The sequence below is a fragment of the Bufo gargarizans genome, chromosome 1 (genome assembly GCF_014858855.1).
Source record: "Bufo gargarizans isolate SCDJY-AF-19 chromosome 1, ASM1485885v1, whole genome shotgun sequence".
Lineage (NCBI taxonomy): Eukaryota > Metazoa > Chordata > Amphibia > Anura > Bufonidae > Bufo > Bufo gargarizans.
In genome coordinates this window covers 326,173,243-326,194,718 of record NC_058080.1, presented here as the reverse complement: position 1 = coordinate 326,194,718, position 21,476 = coordinate 326,173,243, and the positions used below count along the sequence as shown (strand labels likewise).

The window sequence follows — 21,476 nt, the reverse complement described above, 5'->3', positions numbered from 1 at the left end:
TGGCAAAAAAAAGCTAAGTGTGAAAATAGCCTCGGACGGATCCGTCCAGACTTTCAATGTAAAGTCAATGGGGGACGGATCCGCTTGAAGATTGAGCCATATTGTGGCATCTTCAAACGGATCCGTCCCCATTGACTTACATTGTAAGTCTGGACGGATCCGCACAGCCAGGCGGACACCCGAACGCTGCAAGCAGCGTTCAGCTGTCCGCCTGTCCGTGCGGAGGCTGAATGCCGCCAGACTGATGCAGTCTGAGCGGATCCGCATCGCTAGTGTGAACGCTAGTGTGAAAGCAGCCAAAACTGTAGGATCTGCTGTTAACCCTTGCAGTATTAATGGATTCAAATGGAAAATCTGCAAACAATAATATTTTTTTTTTCTCCCAGCCTGACCTTGGATCTACTAAATTGTAACTGACCTAATGCTAATGTCAGAATAATGCAATAGATCTACACTCTGCTTGCATAGTTAGTACGGTTGGAAAAAAAAGACACAAGTCCATAATGTTCAACCAGAGAGTGTGAATTAATGTAAGGCGAGTGCGAGTTCTATCCCTATATCGGCAATAATGCTATTTAGTTCTAACATTTCGTCTAAGCCTTTTTAAACCTTGAGATGTTCCTGCCATTACCCAAATCTGAGGTAGACTATTCTACAGATTTTTCTGCTCTTAGGGCTCATGCACACAAATTTTATAAAAAATTTTTTTCAAAACAACGGTCGTCTGCATGGGCCCTTATGGTGAAGAAGCTTTGCCGTATCTAGAAACTGACCTTTTCTTGTCCAGATGGAGGCAGTGTCCCTTGTATTTCGAGTGGATTTTACATAAAACAGCTATCCACCATATTTTATGCATGGGCCATTTATAAAAGTTAATGATGTCCACCCCTTAAATGCCTCTTCTCAAGTCTAAATACATGTGCGTCTCAATAAAATGGAATATAAACGAAAACTTAACTTTTCTCGTTAGTCATTGGAGGACACATCACTATAGTATATGCCCAGCTACCACTATGCGGTACACTAGATATCAAAAAGGTTGACTCCGCCCAGGTGGGCTATACCCTCTCCACAGACATTAGGCTAATCAGTTTTAGTCTAGTGTCTGTAGGAGGCAGACATGACCTGCTCTGTTTTTGTAAGTATTCTCCCCTGCGTCTCTGCCCCAAGAGGTCCCCAGGTTAAATCCCCCTTTCTGGCCAAGGGATGGTATTCATTTTATTGTGAGGTGTGGCTAGGTCCCTTTTTCTCCTTTTTCTTCCCTCCCTTGGGTATCCTTCACCTCCCTGGCCACCCATGTCTCTCCCAGCCTTCCCCTCTACTTTAATCCCCGGCTTCTGCCGGGACTAGGCTGCATCTTCCCCGGCCTGTCTTCGGGGCCCCTGGTCCTTTGCCCCGTTTTTACCCTCCCTGAGCGTCACTCCTCCTCAGCAGCCCCACTCACCCATTTTTTATTATTTTTTTTCTTTTCCGGAGGGCCCCAGGTCTCCCGCGGTTCCGGTCCGCCAACGGCACACCTTTTCCGGCCACCTCATTTATCGAGGCCCTGATTTCTTTCTCGCCTAGGCTGTGTGGGTCCCTCCTGAATGGGCCTCTTTCCTGTCCCAAGCCGTAGAGAACCATGTCCGACTCTCCTAATCCATCGTGGAGTCGATGGAACGCTTGCCTGCCCAAATTGCGACATTCAGACACCAGGTCCCGCAAACGACCTCAGGTTGTAACAACTAAGTCCCGCTCCTCCTCGGGTCACCCCAGGACAGGTCTGAGGCTGGTGACGTATTGTTCCCTGACGCATGTTACACCTCCTCAGGGGACACCTCTGCACCGATTCGGACTATGAACAGAGCATCAGGCCGTCTTCCACCATACAGAATCTCTCTGGGTGGTCAAAGACAAATGTCCACTGAGGAACCTCTCCTCTCCAGGGTTGGTATCCCCTTTAGTGGATTTTCAAATGGCACTCCCCTGACTGCACAGGATATTATCCACACAGATAAGTCAGCTTGCCACCTCTCCAGTACATGCTGCTTTACCCGCCACCGTGTTTAGCAGGCCGGCACACCTATGTGGTGTCCCCGGTATGTTTTTCCTTCCCCTTCACAGAGGAGTACTTGTACCACTGCCAAATGCTGTATCCGGCAGACTTTCCTCGTTCAAAGGTATCTCCTTTTTCAGCTGGAGTAATTTATTCCAGGGCTTTTATTCAACACACTCTCCTAAATATCTTGGTCAAATGCCAACTTTGTATAAAAAAAAATGGGAAAAGTTGTCTTTTGCCAAGATATTTCTCTCACCCAGCATGGGTATATGTAAAATGACACCCCAAAACACATTGCCCAACTTCTCCTGAGTACGGTGATACCAGATGTGTGACACTTTTTTGCAGCCAAGGTGGGCAAAGGGGCACATATTCCAAAGAGCACCTTTCGGATTTCACAGGCCATTTTTTACAGATTTTGATTGCAAGGTACTTCTCACACATTTGGGCCCCTAAATTGCCAGGGCAGTATAACTACGCCACAAGTGACCCCCTTTTGGAAAGAAGACACCCCAAGGTATTCCGTGAGGGGCATGGCGAGTTCCTAGAATTTATTTTTTGTCGCAAGTTAGTGGAATATGAGACTTTGTAAGAAAAATAAAATCATCATTTTCCGCTAACTTGTGACATAGAATGTGTCGGCAGATAAGAACCATTTGGCCCATCTAGTCTGCCCAATATATCTGAATCCTATGAATAGTCCCTGGCCCTATCTTATATGAAGGATGGCCTTATGCCTATCCCATGCATGCTTAAACTCCTTCACTGTATTTGCCGCTACCACTTCTGCAGGAAGGCTATTCCATGCATCCGTGACAAAAAAGAAAAAGTTCTATGAACTCACTATGCCCATCAGCGAATACCTTAGGGTGTCTACTTTCCGAAATGGTGTCATTTGTGGGGTTTTTCTACTGTCTGGGCATTTTAGAACCTCAGGAAACATGACAGGTGCTCAGAAAGTCAGAGCTGCTTCAAAAAGCGGAAATTCACATTTTTGTACCATAGTTTGTAAACGCTATAACTTTTACCCAAACCATTTTTTTATTTTTTTTTGCCCAAACATTTTTTTTTTTTTTATCAAAGACATGTAGAACAATAAATTTAGCGAAAAATGTATATATGGATGTCGTTTGTTTTATTTTTTTGCAAAATTTTACAGCTGAAAGTGAAAAATGTAATTTTTTTTGCAAAAAAAATCGTTAAATTTCAATTAATAACAAAAAAAGTAAAAATGTCAGCAGCAATGAAATACCACCAAATGAAAGCTCTATTAGTGAGAAGAAAAGGAGGTAAAATTCATTTGGGTGGTAAGTTGCATGACCGAGCGATAAACGGTGAAAGTAGTGTAGTGCAGAAGTGTAAAAAGTGGTCTAGTCATTAAGGGGGTTTTTAGCTAGCGGGACTGAAGTGGTTAAGTGAAGAACCTGTATAATCTCCAGAGGCTGTAGCCATTACACCTGTTTGGTTCTAGTGTGCACCACAGGCGAAGTATACATGCCATGTTCAGTTGCTGTAGCCATGGCACCTATCTGGCTCTAGTGTGCACCATGCAGCCACCTTTCTTTCTTTCAGTGGAGTACCTATACCATCTCCAGATGCTGTAGCCATTTTATCTTTCTGGTTTTTAGTCTGCACTACACAGCCATATTACTCCTTTATTAGGTAGAGTACCTGTACCATTTCCAGATGCTATAGCCTTTACACCTGTCTGGTTTTTAGTCTGCATTACACCGCTGTTTTTCTCGCCATTACACCTGTTCTAGTGTGAATCATGCAGTCTTTCTACTCCTTTATCAAGTGCAGTGCCTATGCCATTTTCTATATGCTGAAGCTATGTCTCCTCTCATTATAGTGTTCACCATGCAATCAGATTACTCCTATTCTGGCTCAGTATTTATAGTATCTGCAAGTGCTGTGCCCTATTGGTACAATCTGTGGCCCATACGGCTCCTGCATTACTTGGTGTATTTTCCTGGCTGTAATGTGTGCTAGGCAATCTTGTGGCCCCTCTTCATGCTAAATGATGTTAACATCGCCAGACGCTGTATTCATCACCCTTTTCTGGTTCCAGTATGCATATGGCACCTCATTACGGTCGTGCTCGGCTGTGTACTTGTACTATCTCAAGGCGCTGTATCGGACAGGCCATCGTGGTTGGAGTATGTATCTGGTAACCATATGTTCTCCTCCCTTTTTGTGCGGAGTAGAATTGCAATTCTTAGATCCGGTATATGGCTGGCCTCTTCAGATCTGATACCCGGTACAGTACCTCCAAGCCATCTCCTTGCCTCTGTACTAGGCATGATTTTTTTCTTTATTGCTTGTCGTGCACCAGACAACCACACTCCCCTTGCGTGCGCATGTTGTTTGCTGTCATGCTAGATTTTCAACCCTATAAAATACTACTGTATTCCGCACAGTTGCATTACGCCATTTCATGATGGAGTACTCCTTATTGTTCTTACTGCTTTTCACAGAGTTACGTTGTCCAGTCCTGACAGAGTTCCTGGATCTCCACTGAATGCTCTATCCTGCAGGGATATGAAGCATTGTGAGCAGCAGCCGCTATTGCAGTTTTGGGGTAATTCCTGGACGTCCTCACTGATATGACTGAGACAGAACTAGTGAGCGCCACACACATACTTGGTGGGTGGGATTTTCCGCTGCTCGCCGTTGTATCTGATATGTTCCCGTAGTTCTTCCATGGTCCGGGCGTTCTTGTACGCTTTTAGATTTGCGGATTAGTGGTAGTACATGACAGTAGTGCCATCCCCTTGGGCCTTGCCATTTTCTGCACCTGTCAGTTTCTTCCCCCTTCCTTGGGGTTTTCATTGTGCTCTGCTAGTAGCTGGTTTCTATATGTTAGTGTAGTCTCCTGGCGAATTCTGCATCCTCTTCTGACGTGGATATCTGGCCTTTCTTTACAAAATCCAGGCTGCTGTACTTCCCATTCCGAGGCATTGTTATACAGTATGCTAGCCACTACACATGGTTTGTTAACCATGGCTGATGTGTTTTTTTTTTTTTGTTTTGTTTTTTTTCTTCTGGTCTTACATTTATATTTCTTCTGGTCTTACAAAGTTTTTTTGGAGGCTCGATCCTAGCCTCTTCTTGTTTGCCCACATGCCTTGCTGTGGAAGGAGGCTTGCTCCCTTCCCATGGTTCCTCTCTACCCTGACCTTTTTAAAGGAGGTTGGCCACAGACAGGCCATGTTTTTGGTCTGCGACAAGTTATTTTTTATTTTTTTCTTTGCTCTTTCTGGTCGGGTTTCTTTGCTTCAAGGCCTATATAGAAGCGCCCTTCCTTTTGCCGAGGGGCAGTCAACATGGTCTTTTAGCTTGTTTCCAAGAAGTTTTTCTCCTTGGTTAAGGACTGATCCGTCCTTTTTCCAGGCATTTTTCCTCCTGCCAGGTACTCTTAGTCTAATTTTTTTGTTGGTTCTGTCCTCTTATGGATTCTCCTCCTGGAGCATTCTTCCATATGCAGAGCACTAGGTCATTACCAACAGACGTTGCTGTTAGGGGTGCACCGAAATTTCGGCGGCCGAAAATATCGGCCGAGAATGCACCTAATCTGTTTCTGCCGATATTTTTACATATCGGCCGGAAATAGCGGGGAGGAGCTGGGGGCCGGTGCGTTCACTGTGCTCCGGCCCCCAGCTCCAGTAGTTATAAAATGTTGTACAATTAATAAGCATTCTATTAATTTGGCCCCCCTCTGCAGTATTACATTCAATACAGCCACATCCTACTCACAGGGCTGTGCTGGCCGGCCGGGCAGACGAGCGGCAGCATCACGACTGACGTCACATGCCTGCGCCGCCTCCTTCATTCAGAAAGTAGGCCGGGCACATGACGTCAGTTGTGACGCTGCCGCTCCTCTGCCCGGCCGGCCAGCATTAAGATGACAGCCCTGTGAGTATGATGTGGCTGTATTGAATGTAATACTGCAGAGGGGGGCCAAATGAATAGATTTCTTATTAATTGTACAACATTTTATAACTACTGGAGCTGGGGGCCGGAGAACAGTGAACGCACCGGCCCCCAGCTCCTCCTCCCAGTTCCTCCCCGCTATTTTCTATTAATCTATTAATTGTACAATGGGGGCTGTGGATGGCACTGTTATGGGGTGGGGGTCTGTGGATGGCACTGTTATGGGGTGGGTGGGGGTCTGTGGATGGCACTGTTATGGGGTGGGTGGGGGTCTGTGGATGGCACTGTTATGGGGTGGGTGGGGGTCTGTGGATGGCACTGTTATGAGGTGGGGGGGGTCTGTGGATGGCACTGTTATGAGGTGGGGGGGTCTGTGGATGGCACTGTTATGGGGTGGGTGGGGGTCTGTGGATGGCACTGTTATGGGGTGGGTGGGGGTCTGTGGATGGCACTGTTATGGGGTGGGTGGGGGTCTGTGGATGGCACTGTTATGGGGTGGGTGGGGGTCTGTGGATGGCACTGTTATGAGGTGGGGGGGGTCTGTGGATGGCACTGTTATGGGGTGGGGGGGGTCTGTGGATGGCACTGTTATGGGGTGGGGGGGGGGTCTGTGGATGGCACTGTTATGGGGTGGGTGGGGGTCTGGGGATGGCACTGTTATGGGGTGGGTGGGGGTCTGGGGATGGCACTGTTATGGGGTGGGTGGGGGTCTGTGGATGGCACTGTTATGGGGTGGGGGGTCTTTTAAAAGTATTTGGGCAAAAAGGCAGTTTCGGTTTCGGTTTCGGTCAAGGGGTATCCTGAATTTTCGGTTTCGGTTTCGGACCAGAATTTTCATTTCGGTGCACCCCTAGTTGCTGTGCTACTCTGTTTCTTCGGGAAGAGCCCTGGTTCTTCCAGATCCTTCCTCAGGCTCCTTAGTGTGCACTTGTTCAACTCTTGTTTCTTGCTAAGGACATCTGCCTTGCTCCTTATCCCACCTCGGGAGGAACCGTGTGTTTTCCCCTTTCTTCTTGTCCTTGGAATCCTAACGGTCTTCTATATTGTTTCCTTTGGAACCATTTCATGCTATGGCCTCTCCTGGTCCGGTTGGGTCACAGGGTTCCCCAGCGTCCAACTTTTTTGCATCAGATTTCCTTCCCACCCTCGGGGACTGCTTTGGGACGCCCTATGGTGCTGTGTCCCCCAATGACATTAACAAGAAAGTTGGATTTTTGTACTTGCCATAAAATCCCTTTCTTGTTCAATTCATTGGGGGGACACAGATCCCACCTGTTCCCATTCCTGGTCCAAGACATGTTGATTCTTCACTTTTGTTTCTCTCTCCTACTGCTATTGGTACAAACCTATTAGCTTAGTGGTTGTGAAGAGGGTGTAGCTCACCTGGGCAGAGCCAAACTTTTTGATATCTTTTGTTTTCACTTCTTTTTCTGTCATTGGGCTGCTGTTCTTGTTTCCTTTCCTGGTCCAAGACATGTTGGTTCTTCGCTTTTGTTTCTCTCTCCTACTGCTATTGGTATAAACTGATTAGCCTAGTGGTTGTGGAGAGGGTAAGGCCCATCTGGGCAGAGCCAAACATTTTGTTATCTAGTTTCGCCTCCTAGTGGTAGCTGGGCATATACGATGGTGCTGTGTCCCCCAATGAATTGAACGAGAAAGGGATTTTACGGTAAGTACAAAAATCCAATTATTTCCGTAATTCAATTCAAAAAGTGAAACTCTTATATAGATTCATTTCAGAGTAATCTATTGTAAGCATTTGTTTCTTTTAATGTTAATGATTATGGATTTTAGCTAATGAAATCCAAAAGTTAGTGTCTCAGTAACTTAGAATATTATGACCAATAAAAAAAAATGAACTTTAATACAGACATGTTGTCCTACTGAACAGTATATGCACTGAATACTTGGCCAGGGTTCCTTTTGCATGAATTCCTATATCAATGCGGCTTTACATGGAGGTGATCAGCCAGTGGCACTGCTGAGGATTTATGGAGGCCCAGGTTGCTTTAGCGGCCTCCAGCTTGTCTGAATTGTTGGGTCTGGTGTCTCATCTCCCTCTTGACAGAATCTATGGGGTTTAGTTCAGGCGGGTTTGCTGACCAATCATGCACACTGATGCCGTGGTTATTAATCCAGGTACTAATACTTTTGGCAGTGTGGGCAGGTCTCAAGTCCTGCTGGAAAACGAAATTAGCTCCTCCATAAAGCTTGTCAGCAGAGGGAAGCATGATGTGGTCTAACATTTCCTGGTAGACGGCTGAGCTGACTTTGGACTTGATATGACACAGTGGACCAACACTAGCAGATGACATGGCTCCCCAAACAATCACTGGCTGTGGAAACTTCACATTGGACCTCAAGCAACTTGGATTGTGTGCCTCTCCACCCTCCAGACTCTGGGACTTTGATTTCCAAATGAAATGCAAAATTTACTTTCATCTGAAAACGTGACTTTGGACCACTGAGCAAAAGTCCAGTCCTTTTTCTCTGTAGCCCGGGTAAGACTCTTCTGACGTTGCCTCTGGGTCATGAGTGGCATGATACAAGGAATGCAACAGTTGTAGCCCATGTCCTGGATAAACCTGTGTATTGAAGCACTGACTCCAGCCACAGTCCACTCCTTGCAAGTCTGCTCCAAATTTTTGAATTGCCTTTTCTTCATAATCCTTTCAAGGCTGTGGTTATCCTTGTTGCTTGTGCACCTTTTATTACCACACTTTTTCCTGCCACTCAACCGTCCATTAATATGTAGCACTCCTACAATGACTCTGTGGCTTAGCCTCCTTGTGGAGAGTATCAGTGACTTCTGGGCAGCTGTCAAGTCAGCAGTCATCCCCATAATTGTGTAGCCTACTGAACAAGACTGACCTTCTTCTTTTTTTTTTTTTTTTTTTTTTTTCGTTTTGCGCTTTCTGCCTTCTCAGAGGCATAACTTTGTCTGTTCACATAGCCATATGATGGCTTGTTTTTTGCAGGACAAGTTGTACTTTCCAACACCACCATTTAATATTGCATATGATGTAGTGGGAAACGGGAAAATTGGGGTAAAAAAAAAAAGCAATTCCACCAGTTTTACGTTTTTTTTTTTTATTTTATTTTTTTTATTTTCGATGTGCGATAAAACTGACCAGTTACTTTTATTCTGCAGGTCAGTACGAATCCGTCAATACCTTTTTTATAGGTATAGTTTTTCTTGCTTTTGATAAGTGATAAAATAATGTGGGGAAAAAAATATCGGTTTTATTTTTTTGTCACCAGATTTTAACCCCATAACTTATTTGTAATTACTGTATGTGTACAGGGCTGTGTGGGAGCTTATTTTTTGCGGGGCAATCTAAACGTTTCATTGATACCATTGTGGGGTATGTATGACCTTTTTGATCACTTTTTATTTAACCACTCAGGGCATACCGGTACGTCCTAAGTTTAAATAGACATTCCGGCGCCGCGGGGGTTAATCTGAACAGGATGCCGGCATCCTTTTCTCAATTCAGACCTGCGGTTTGCTGCGCTTTTTGCAGTTTCTGATCAGAAACTTTAGAGGGTCGCAGGCGGTGGGGGCGTTGCGGGAGGCGAGATCGCGATCCCCCGCCCGCCTCCCCTTGAAAATTTGTTGGCGTCTAGTGGGTCTACCAGGGTGTCAGCACATTGCTGACACCCTGGTATAAACGGCTGACATTTGTGCAAATGTCAGCCGTTTTAACCCTTTCCATACCGCGGTCCGTACGGACTGCTGCATGGAAAAGGTTAACTGTCATCGGTCAGGGAGCTCCCTCCCTCTCCCATCGGGGGGCTGCTGTGCCTTTGCAACCCCCTGATGGAGAGGGAGAGGCCCCCCCGCAGCCCCGTGCTCACCCTTCCCTGTCTGCGAAGTTGTGGCAGACGGGGAAGGTTCCCATGGCAACAGGACACCTTCGCCGCGTCCGTAACGACCTGATCTATAAAGCGGTCATGTTACTTTCTCTGCACGGTGAACGCCATTAAAATAAAAACTGAGAAAATTGAAATTTTGCCCACCTTACTTCCCAAAAAAGCTAATAAGTGATCAAAAAAAGTCGCATGTACGCCAAAATAGTACCAATCAAACCGTCATCTCATCCCACAAAAATCATACCCTACCCAAGATAATCGCCGTAAAACTGAAAAAACTATGGCTCTTAGACTATGGAAACACTAAAACATGATTTTTTGTTTCAAAAATGAAATCATTGTGTGAAACTTGCATACATAAAAAGAAAGTACCATATATACTCGAGTATAAGACAAGTTTTTTGGCACATATTTTTGTGCTCAAAAAGCCCCCTTGTCTTATACTCGAGTCTAGGTCTTGATTGCGAAAATTCGCAAAAAAATCGCATTCAAATTTTCCCAAAAATCTAATATTCGCTTTAGTTGGTTTTTGTACTGTTAAAGTTATTGTTGATACCATATTGTTTTTCTTTGAAATAAATATTCAAAAACCTTTAACCTACTGATGCCTCAATTAATGTCATTTTATTGATACGGTATCTATTTTTATTTTTGAAATTTACCAGTAGCTGCTGCATTTCCCACCCTAGTCTTATACTCAAGTCAATAATTTTTCCCATTTTTGGGGGGTAAAATTAGGGGCCTCGGCTTATATTCTGGTCGGCTTATACTCGAGTATATCTGGTATGCATATTAGGTATCGACGCGTCCGTATCGACCGGCTCTATAAAGATATAACATGACCTAACCCCTCAGGTGACCACCATAAAAAAAATAAAAACTGTGTTTAAAAGCCATTTTTTGGCATCTTACGCCACAAAAAGTATAATAGCAAGCGATATGCACCCCAAAATAGTGCCAATCAAACAGTCATATCATCCCGCAAAAAAATGAGACCCTACTTAAGATAATCGCCCAAAAACTGAAAAAACTATGGCTCTTAGACTATGGAGACACTAAAACATTTTTGGGGTTTTAAAAATGAAGTCATTGTATAAAACTTACATAAAAAATAAAATAATTTTTTTTTTTATGCATATTGGGTATCGCCACGTCCGTGACAACTTGCTCTATAAAATTACCACATGATCTAACCTGTCAGATGAATGTTGTAAATAACATTAAAAAAATGCCAAAAAAGCTATTTCTTGTTACCTTGCTGCACTAAAAGTGTAATATAGAGCAACCGAAAATCATATGTACCCTAAACTAGTACCAACAAAACTGCCACCCTATCCTGTAGTTTCTAAAATGGGGTAACTTTTTTGGAGTTTCTACTCTAGGGGTGCATCAGGGGGGCTTCAAATGGGACATGGTGTCAAAAAAACCAGTCCAGCAAAATCTGCCTTCCAAAAAACGTATGGCATTCCTTTCCTTCTGCGCCCTGCCGTGTGCCCGTACAGCAGTTTACGACCACATATGGGGCGTTTCTGTAAACTACAGAATCAGGGCCATAAATAACGAGTTTTGTTTGTCTGTTAACCCTTGCTTTGTAACTGGAAAAAAAATATAAAAAATATGGAAAAAAGTGAAATTTTGAAATTGGATCTCTATTTTCCATTAAATCTTGTGCAACACCTAAACGGTTAAAGTTTGTAAAATCAGTTTTGAATACCTTGAGGGGTGTAGTTTATTAGATGGGGTCACTTTTATGGAGTTTCTACTCTAGGGGTGCATCAGCCCTGCCGTGTGCCCGTACAGCGGTTTAGGACCACATATAGGGTAAACTACAGAATTAGGGCCATAAATAATGAGTTTTGTTTGGCTGTTAACCCTTGCTTTGTAACTGGAAAAAAAAATCTTAAAATGGAAAATCTGCCAAAAAAGTGACATTTTCCATTACATCTTGTGCAACACCTAAAGGGTAAACAAAGTTTGTAAAAATCATTTTTGTATACTTTAAGGGGTGTAGTTTCTTAGATGGGGTCACTTTTATGGAGTTTCTACTCTAGGGGTGCATCAGGGGGGCTTCAAATGGGACATGGTGTCCAAAAAAACAGTCCAGCAAAATCTGGCTGCCAAAAACCATACGGCGCACCTTTCACTCTACGCCCTACTGTGTGCCCGTACAGTAGTTTACGGCCACATATGGGGTGTTTCTGTAAATGGCAGAGTCAGGGCAATAAAGATAGTCTTGTTTGGCTGATAACCCTTGCTTTGTTAGTGGAAAAAATGGGTTAAAATGGAAAATTAGGCAAAAAAAATGAAATTCTCAAATTTCATCCCCATTTGCCAATAACTCTTCTGCTACACCTAAAGGGTTAACAAAGTTTGTAGTTTATAGAATGGGGTCATTTTTGGGCGGTTTCTATTATGTAAGCCTCGCAAAGTGACTTCAGACCTGTAGTGGTCCCTAAAAATTTAGTTTTTTGTACATTTCTGAAAAATTTCAAGATTTGCTTCTAAACTTCTAAGCCTTGTAACATCCCCAAAAAATAAAATATCATTCCCAAAATAATTCAAACATGAAGTAGACATATGGGGAATGTAAAGTCATCACCATTTTTGGGGGTATTACTATGTATTACAGAAGTAGAGAAACTGAAATTTGAAATTTTTCAAAATTTTGGGTAAATTTGGTGTATTTTTTTTATGCAAAAAAATATTTTTATTGACTTCATTTTACCATTGTCATGAAGTACAATATGTGACGAAAAAATCAGAATCTCAGTCAAAGTGTTTTAAAGTTATGAGCACTTAGTGACACTGGTCAGATTTGCAAAAAAATTTCAGTCTTGCTGTTTACCGTATGGGGAATATAGTTTTATACTATGCGCATTTTCGCACATTGCGACACCCGTGATGTGTGTTTTGTACTAGTACGGCACTGGTCGGGAAAGGGTTAAAGGCTTAGGAAACCTTTGCAAGCGTTTTGTGTCGATTAGCTGAACTCCATTATTCTAATTATCTAATACATTTACTTTTGGGTTTTCATTAGCTGTAAGCCATAATTAACATTCAAAGAAATAAATGCTTGAAGTGGATCACTCTGTTTGTTTAATGAATCTATATATTGAGGTTTGCTTTTCAAATTGAATGACTGATTCTATTTTGAGATGCACCTGTACGTTTAACTCTTCTAAACTTCTAAGACCCTCTCTCCCACTTTTGCCCTTTATAAGTTTTGTTGCTTTTCTTTGTCCTTTCTCCAGATCCAGGACATCCTTTCTGTGGACTGGTGCCCAGAACTTTGCCTCATTGGAGGCCTTATATTTTAATGCTGTATGGAGACAGTTCTCCATAAAGCATTAATCCGAAGTTTTGAATGAAACTACTTCGGATTTAACATCCAAAGCTTGCTTCGCTCATCACTAGTCTTAGGCTTGCATACACAGACATCTGCACCACACAATCTCATTTTTGGGGTGCCAATTGAAGACAGTCTGCGCCCTCTGTGACTTCTTAGATGCTGCAGTCAATAACTATTTACTGCGGCATCTAAGGGGTTAACCTTCTGGACCATTACAGCAGGAGTCTGTCATGCGAGTGCTGAGCCACTGGAGCAGTTACACTGGGCCATGGTTAAGTCAGCAACACAGCCTAAGGCCCCTTAGTGACTTCTATAAAATAAAATAAAAATTTACACTAATTTCTTTTATGGAGAAAATCGTTCCTCCAATTGGTTCTAATTATCTACCGATCTCGTTCTTCATCCTGCTGTGCTTCCTATGCACAGCAGTCTGCTCTCAGTGAGTTTACAGAGAATGTCATCTGACAGATTTTCTGTAACTCCTCCTGTGTCTCCTCCTAATCCGCCCCCCGGTCAGGAGCGCTGTGTCAGAAGCTGCTGGTCCTGCACATGAAGCCCCGCCCCACCTCTCAGACATCTCACACCAGGAGCAGCTCCAGACTACATTATGGTTACAGGACCTGTGGTGATGTCACAGTAATGTGATCAGCCATGTGTGTGGGACCAGTTAGAGGAACACAGGCTCCATGTAGGACTGTGCTGGTGGAGAATGCAGAGGTACTTTATGTATGGAAGGTGTGTATAAAGCAGGGCTATGTCAGTAAAACCAGTCTATTATATACAGTTTTCTGTGTGTAAGGTGCACACAGTAGTACCATCTGTGTAATGGACATGTAGCAGAGCTGTGTGTGCAGTGTGTATATAGTAAACTATCTGTATAATGGGCATCTGGTAGAGCTGTGTATGTAATATGTATATAGTAGCGTCAGGTGGGCGCAGTGTATGGCAGCGTCAGGTGGGTGTAGTGTATGATGTTGGATAAATTTAAAATTGTTACATTTATTTCTGCATGTGAGACTAGCAACACTTTTCCGGCAGAAATATCAGCCTCATAACGTTATGTGGGCCTATGGATTATATATACACGAATTACCGCACAATATGTACTCCTCCTCGGCTAAAAATACTTCTCAAAATTAAGAAGAATATTTTTACTCTTCTGAAAAATGTAGTGCGACCTCTGCTGTCAGCTGTAACATAAAGCTGACAGTCTGCTTCAAACTGCAGACATAAGCCCTTCCATACAGCGGTCCCTAAGGACCATGGCATAGAAGGGGCTAACCATCGGCTGATGCTCTGCTGTGGTAGCGGCCCGATGGCTCGTCAAAGTGAAGACAGGACAGCACCACTTGTTAGTCGATTTCTGTGTAAAATGGCGGTGGTGCTCGCAGTGCCAGGCCTCGACCTGAGGGGCCCCCTTGGTAGCCCAAAAAATAGATGAAAAACTGCAGCACTCCCAGTTTTGAATCCAATTTTGTATTTAGTAACACCGGAAAAAAAAACAACGTTTCGACAGCAAAGTCATTTTCAAGCTAGATAATGTTACAAGTGAACACTAGCACATATTTATGCATCCTTCTCAAACAGAATTGGTTGGGGGGCTGTCCCAACGTATCAGAAATAACCCCTCCCCTTAGACAATTCCACCTGTGATGCCCACAGTGACCTCATTACCAACAACCTACATGTATAAACTAGTACTTCCAACACAGCTGAGCCCAAGGATCAGACAAACACACTGAGTAAGGTGAACAGCATCTCCAGCATGCTACTGCGCATGCTTGACTTTCATTTCCTGGTCTCCATAGTAGGCCTGCATCTCCAGCGATCATGTGTTCGGCCACATGACTAGGACCTGTCATCGTTGCTAGGACACTACCCCTGTTGCGAGTCACCTGACACATCACATGTTCCTATGTGTCTCCGTATCCCAGCAACCACAGGTCCTACTCAGTGTTAAACCATTATGGCCAGGTCCTATACATAAGAGAAAATCCATCGCTACAGCAAAAACTATATGCGCTGTTCACCTGTACTCTGCATATTATATATAGAGATGTAATAAAACATTCTATACAGTTTCTGGCGCAATATCAACTTCGGGGCTAGATATGACAGGGCTTGTTGTAATACATGTATAACACACAAACTGGTCCGTCCCTATCTTCTAGGTCCTAGCGGAGGGATCGATCTCTTATACCCTGGGTAAGAGTTATGGGGACATAAGGGTGCAACCCCAATCCGGGGAGAAAGGAACACAAAAAGGTACATGCGTATCCCCAGGACCTAGAAGGGGTCTTATTAATTGACAGCACAGACCCCAATGGTTCTCACCAGCGGGGAGTGTGTAGAGATTACAGCAATTGCCATTCATATCAGGGACAAAAATGGTAGGTGCACTTCCTAACTCCTAAAAACGGGGAAGTCAGGTGCCAACACCCTAGCAAAAAACAGAGTCCACTGATTTAGAGAGGTCCCCCTAGTTTGCCAACATCACCTTCATTTGATTTGCCTCTTTAACTCAATATCCACAGGCTATTTTTACAAACTAATAATGTATTCCCCCATGGCGGCGTTCCCTAGCCCCCAGCGCCCCCCCCCCCCCCCCCCCCCCCCCCCTTCACTCCCCTATATGCAAGCTGTCACCTCCCCTTCAGGATGGCAACAAGCCCTACTTCTTCCTATATCCGCACATATAATTGGCTAAAAGTGTAAACAAAACACTAAACATGTTTGGTATCAAAAGTGTCATATGTACCCCAAATTGTGCCAAACAGTCTTCTTATCCCACAGAGCCCCTACCTAAGACAATCGCCCAAAAAGTGAAAACTATATGGCTTTCAGAAAATGGAGACACTAAAACATGAGCACCTCAGGCCTCCAGAACCGCCCACAATTGCGCCGGACCGCTTACATCAGCGTGCCACATAGTGCACCTCAGGCCATATGGATATTTATGTCAGCTGTTTGTCCCTACAATATGCCCGTTACAATAACTGGCCCTAGAATTGGCCGGCATGCAGAGCAATCACTGCGGCTGCTCAATGCGCTGTCCATAGAACGCGGTGTGATGATTGCTCTGATCATCAGCCAATTCTAGTGCCCCATTATTGTAACGGGCATAATGTCTAATATATATATTTTACAATGGCAGCACATCAGGCCAAATATAAATATGGAGGTGCAGGCCAATGGATCCGGCAACACTCTCCGGTGTAAAGTAGAACTGGCTTAGTTGCCCATAGCAACCAATCAGATTCCTTCTTTCATTTTTCACAGCTTCATTGGAAAATTAGAGGAGGAACCTGTTTGCTATGGGCAACTAAGACCGTTCTACTTTACACCAGTTTTGATAAATCTCCGCCACGGTGTACTTCTAGGTGTACATGGCATTGTGTGTCGTCACACTATACTAATCTGTGTGGTACAAGTGAGCGCTCACTGTGCGGACTATACACAATACTGTATTCAAAAGAGAGCTGTTAGTAATGAGATCTATATCCTGCATATAACACCATGGTTCTGTCTGTAAATCGCTGCACTAATGTTATCAGCAGAAATATCTATAGTCTATACAAATAGTGGACTTTCTACAGAAAGGAAAGTGAGAAATAGATCTGCTGATTACAGTATGCTGCAACCTGTAAAGACTCGCCCTGTTTTGGATTGAAATCTTACAAGTTCCAGCAGCCTATATGTAAGTGGCTGCTAACTGTGCTGTGTAACAGCATGTGGGGGCGGGGCAGCAGAGCTTGCGCTGGTGCAGGTGAAATCCACAGGAACGCCCACAGAGCCTCACAGGCGATTACAGCTGTGAGTAAAAATCATAGAAGAGCATTTCTGACGACATGTGAAGCAAAGCTGATACCAATAAACAAACAAGTGCAATTTTATGATGTACTGCATTACAGTAAGATATGGGTTTATTGATTTTTTTTAGTGCACAAAGGTGTCCATAGCTTTTTAAGTACGCTTGGGTTTGATCCATCTGGACCTGGAGCCTTGTTCACATTTACTTTTTTGCTTGAAACATATCAATATGCAGCCTTTCTCTTCTTTTGTGTATACAGAGCGGAATAAGGCTACTTTCACATTGGCGTTTCTGGGTCCGCTTGTGAGATCTGTTTCAGGGCTCTCACAAGCAGCCTAAAACGGATCAGTTTAGCCCCAATGCATTGTGAATGGATAAGGATATGTTCAGAATGCATCAGTTTGGCTCCGTTCCGCTCTGTCCGCCTGACGATGCGGAGCCAAACGTATCCGTCCTGACTTACAATGTAAGTCAATGGGGACGGATCCGTTTTCACTGACACAATATGGGGCAATTTAAAACGGATCCGCCTTCCATTGACTTTCATTGTAAGTCGAAATGGATCCGTTTGCATTATCGTCAACATAAATTTTTTATTTATTTATTTATTTATTTTTGTTCATGGTAATGCAAACGGATCTGTTCTGAACAGATACAAGCTTTTACATTATAGGTGCGGATCCGTCTGTGCAGATACCAGACGGATCCGCACTTAACGCAGGTGTGAAAGTAGCCTAAAACATTTGGTAACTTTGGTCTTAAATATAATAATAATAAATAAAATACTCATTTCTTTAGCCTCCTGCAGTAGCTACGGCGATGCCTTATATGTGTAGTTTTTTTTTTTTTTTTTTGTTTTGTTTTTTGTCTGCATATTTTGATCCTTATAACTTTAACTTTTTTTTTTATAATTATGTGTACGGAGCTGTATGGGGGCTCATTTTTTGCGAGGTGATTTGAACTTTTCATTGATACCATTCTGGGGTGTCTGACTTATTGCTCACAATTTATTTTTATTTTTTGTAGAAAGAAAGTGAACAAAAATTGCGAATCTGCCATTTGTATGCTTTTTTCCCGTTTTGCTGTTTGTCCTATGGGGAATATATTTTTATACAAGGAGCGGGGGAGCTGAAGCATAACCGAAAGTGCACACTTTCGGTTTCAGCACACTTGGATGCCATGGTCAGGATTGACCACGGCATCTGAGGGGTTAAATGTCCGCACGCGCCATTACTGACGGTTGCGGACATGAGCCGCAGGTTTATGCTAAAAGAAGCAGACAGCCACCCGTGGCTATGGTGCCCACAGTGGACAGGATGGGCGCCATATTTAAACACCCGCCCAGCGCTGTACGTGTACAGCGCTGGGTGTGAAGGGGTTAAAGAACTAGTAGATGCATGAAACATGCTTCAGCAGATGTGTTATAATGAGCAGACCAGATGAACCATATGTAGTCATCAGTTTTTTCTAAGGAATTTGAAACTGAATGAAGTAATGGAGATTACAGACTGAAGTCTGTAGTTCATCTTTTTAACTGAAAGTAACCACATATGTGCAAACTTTGTTTTGGGGGTACTCCGGGAATAATAATTTGTTAGCAAGTGCCCACAGCCTCCTTTCCCCACATTGTTGACACCTGGGGCACCATGGACGTGGTCACATGCTTTGCTGAAGGTAGTTTTTGCCCATGGTGCGCCAAATGTCAACACTGCAAGGACCAGAACATGGATGCAGAAAACCAGGGCGATGGGAGCCGGTAAGTATGAAGCTTCTGTTTAGAGATGCAGGCTGCAGGCACTTGCTAAAAATTTATTATTCTCTGAAAACCTCTTTTAAAGGGGTTCTCCAGGAATTGAAAGGAAAATACTTATAGTAGTTTATAATATATTCACAAATACCTTTCATTACTTAGAATGGCTTGTTTTGTCTAGGGAGCAATGATTATGGGAAACAAAATGTCCGCCATCCTATAGTTACTTTACAACACTGAGGTAAAGAGCTTCCTCGTCCTCCTCTCTGCTTTACTTGCCAGGGATTATGATCCTGGATACAGGTGAATCTTTGTGGGAATGGAGATGAAGAGACAGGAGAGGATTGTGGGGTCTGGCTTATGAGCAGCAGCACTTGTATGCAGCCTCCATTACCACAGTCTGTCCTGTCCATCCTCTCTGTACTTCATGACTCCTCATGATCAAAATTCCATAGAAATTCAGCTAAAGATCTTTATCTGTATTCAGGATCATAATTCCTGACCAGCATAGATGAGGATGAGGCAGCTCTTTACCTCAGTGTTGTAAAGTAACTTGTCCTCGTGTGATCAAGACAGGTTTTGTGTGTACTAATTGGACAGCGGCCACTTTGTTTCCCCTGATTTGCTCCCCAGACAAAACGAACCATTATAAATAATGAAAGGTATTTGAGAATATATTTATAATAGTCATATTTTAAGTATTTTCATTTTTTTAATTCCCGGGGAACCCCCTTAAGTCAAGTTTTGCCAACAATACTATAACCTATATAGAGGCCTTTGCACATTGGAGGACAATTGGGCAGCATTATTCCTTGTGGCTCCTCTTCCCTGCTGCTTCGGAAAATAATGGCTTCGTACACTTTTTTTTTTGTGCTTGATGTCTTATATCATCATGGTGCCTGGCTACTGCCGCTGAGGATAAATGTAATATGTCTGCCCGGACTATATCGTCTGCTTTTAACTGCTAGTATTGTCCTTTAAAACCACTTCACGCATTATCACATACATGTACATGATGTGTGAGGGGATGTATGGAGTGGGCCTCTGCAGCGGGCCCGCTCAACACACTATGGATGCTGGCTGTATCATACAGCTGGCATCCGCCCGCACTGACGGGGAGCAGTGATCACACCGTCCCCATCACTTGAACCCTGAGGTGCTGCGGTCAACAAGTAAGCCGCATCCCTCTGCCTTCCAATCTGCGCCTCCGCAGTGAAATCGCAGGGCTCCGATCTGTTGCTATGGCAGCCTGGACGTTGCTGAGATGCTCCAGGCCTGCCATGGCTTTCTCCATACTGAGCAATGCATGAGGCAAAATCCTATTCACCCTAATAGATCTCTATTAGGGTGAATAGGATAGGAGATCAAAAGATCCCTTGTACTAGCACCCTATGGGGGCTACTAGTGTAAAAAAAAAAAAAAAAAAAACACCTATGTATTAAAAGTTTAAAACCCCCCCTTTCCAAATTTTTTCATATACAGTGGATATAAAACGTCTACACACCCGTTAAAATGTCATGTTTTTGTGCTGTAAAAAATGAGACAAAGATAAATCGTTTCAGAACTTTTTCCACCAATGTGACCTATAAACTGTACCACTCAATTGAAAAACAAACAAAAATATAAAAATAAAATATGGTTGCATAAGTGTGCAGACCCTTAAACTAATACTTGTTGAAGCACCTTTTGATTTTAATACAGCACTCAGTCTTTTTGGGTATGAGTTGGCTTGACTCGGCAAGATTTGCCCGCTCTTCTCTTTGCGAGGGCATCTCCTGTGCACAGCCCTCTTCAGATCACCCCACAGATTTTCAATCGTATTCAGGTCTGGGCCATTCCAAAACTTGAATCTTCTTCTGGTGAAGCCATTCCTTTGTTGATTTGAATGTATGCTTTGGATCGTTGTCATGCAGAAAGACATGGCCCAAGTTCCAGCTGAAGAAAAACAGCCCCTTGGCATGATGCTGCCACCACCATGCTTCACTGTGGGTATGGTGTTCTTTTGGTGATGTGCAGTGTTGTTTTTGCGCCAAACATATCTTTTGGAATTATGGCCAAGAAGTTCAACCTTGGTTTCATCAGACCATAACACCTTTTCCCACATGCTTTTAGGAGACTTCAGATGTGTTTTTGCAAAATGTAGCCTGGCTTGGATGTTTTTCTTCATAAGAAAAGGCTTTTGTCTTGCCACTCTACCCCATAGCCCAGACATATGAAGAACACGGAGATTGTTGTCACATGTACCACACAGCCAGTACCTGCCAGATATTCCTGCAGCTCCTTTAATGTTGCCGTCTGCCTCTTGGTAGCCTCTTAGACCAGTTTTCTTCTTGTCTTTTAATACATTTTGGAGGGACGTCCAGTTCTTGGTAATGTCACTGTTGTGCCATATTTTCTCCCCTTGATGATGACTGTCTTCACTGTGTTCCGTGGTAAATCTAATGCCTTGGAAATTATTTTGGTACCCTTCTCCTGACTGATACCTTTTAACAATGAGATCCCTCTGATGCTTTGGAAGCTCTCTGTTGACCATGTCTCTTTCTGTGGGCTGCGACTAAGAAAATTTCAGGAAAGACCAACTAGAGCAGCTGAACTTTATTTGGGGGTTAATCAGAGGCACTTTAAATGATGGCAGGTGTATGCTGACTCCTATTTAGCAATTTTCAATGTGATTGCTTAATTCTGAACACAGCAACATCCCCAGTTATAAGTGTACACACTT

The 21,476-nt window shown here is 43.5% G+C and overlaps 1 protein-coding gene across 3 annotated transcripts in view; it reads left to right on the top strand.

Annotated features, from left to right (window-relative positions):
* RANBP3 (RAN binding protein 3) overlaps window positions 1–21,476 on the top strand; it is a 136,512-nt gene that overhangs the window by 90,124 nt on the left and 24,912 nt on the right. The window lies entirely within an intron of this gene.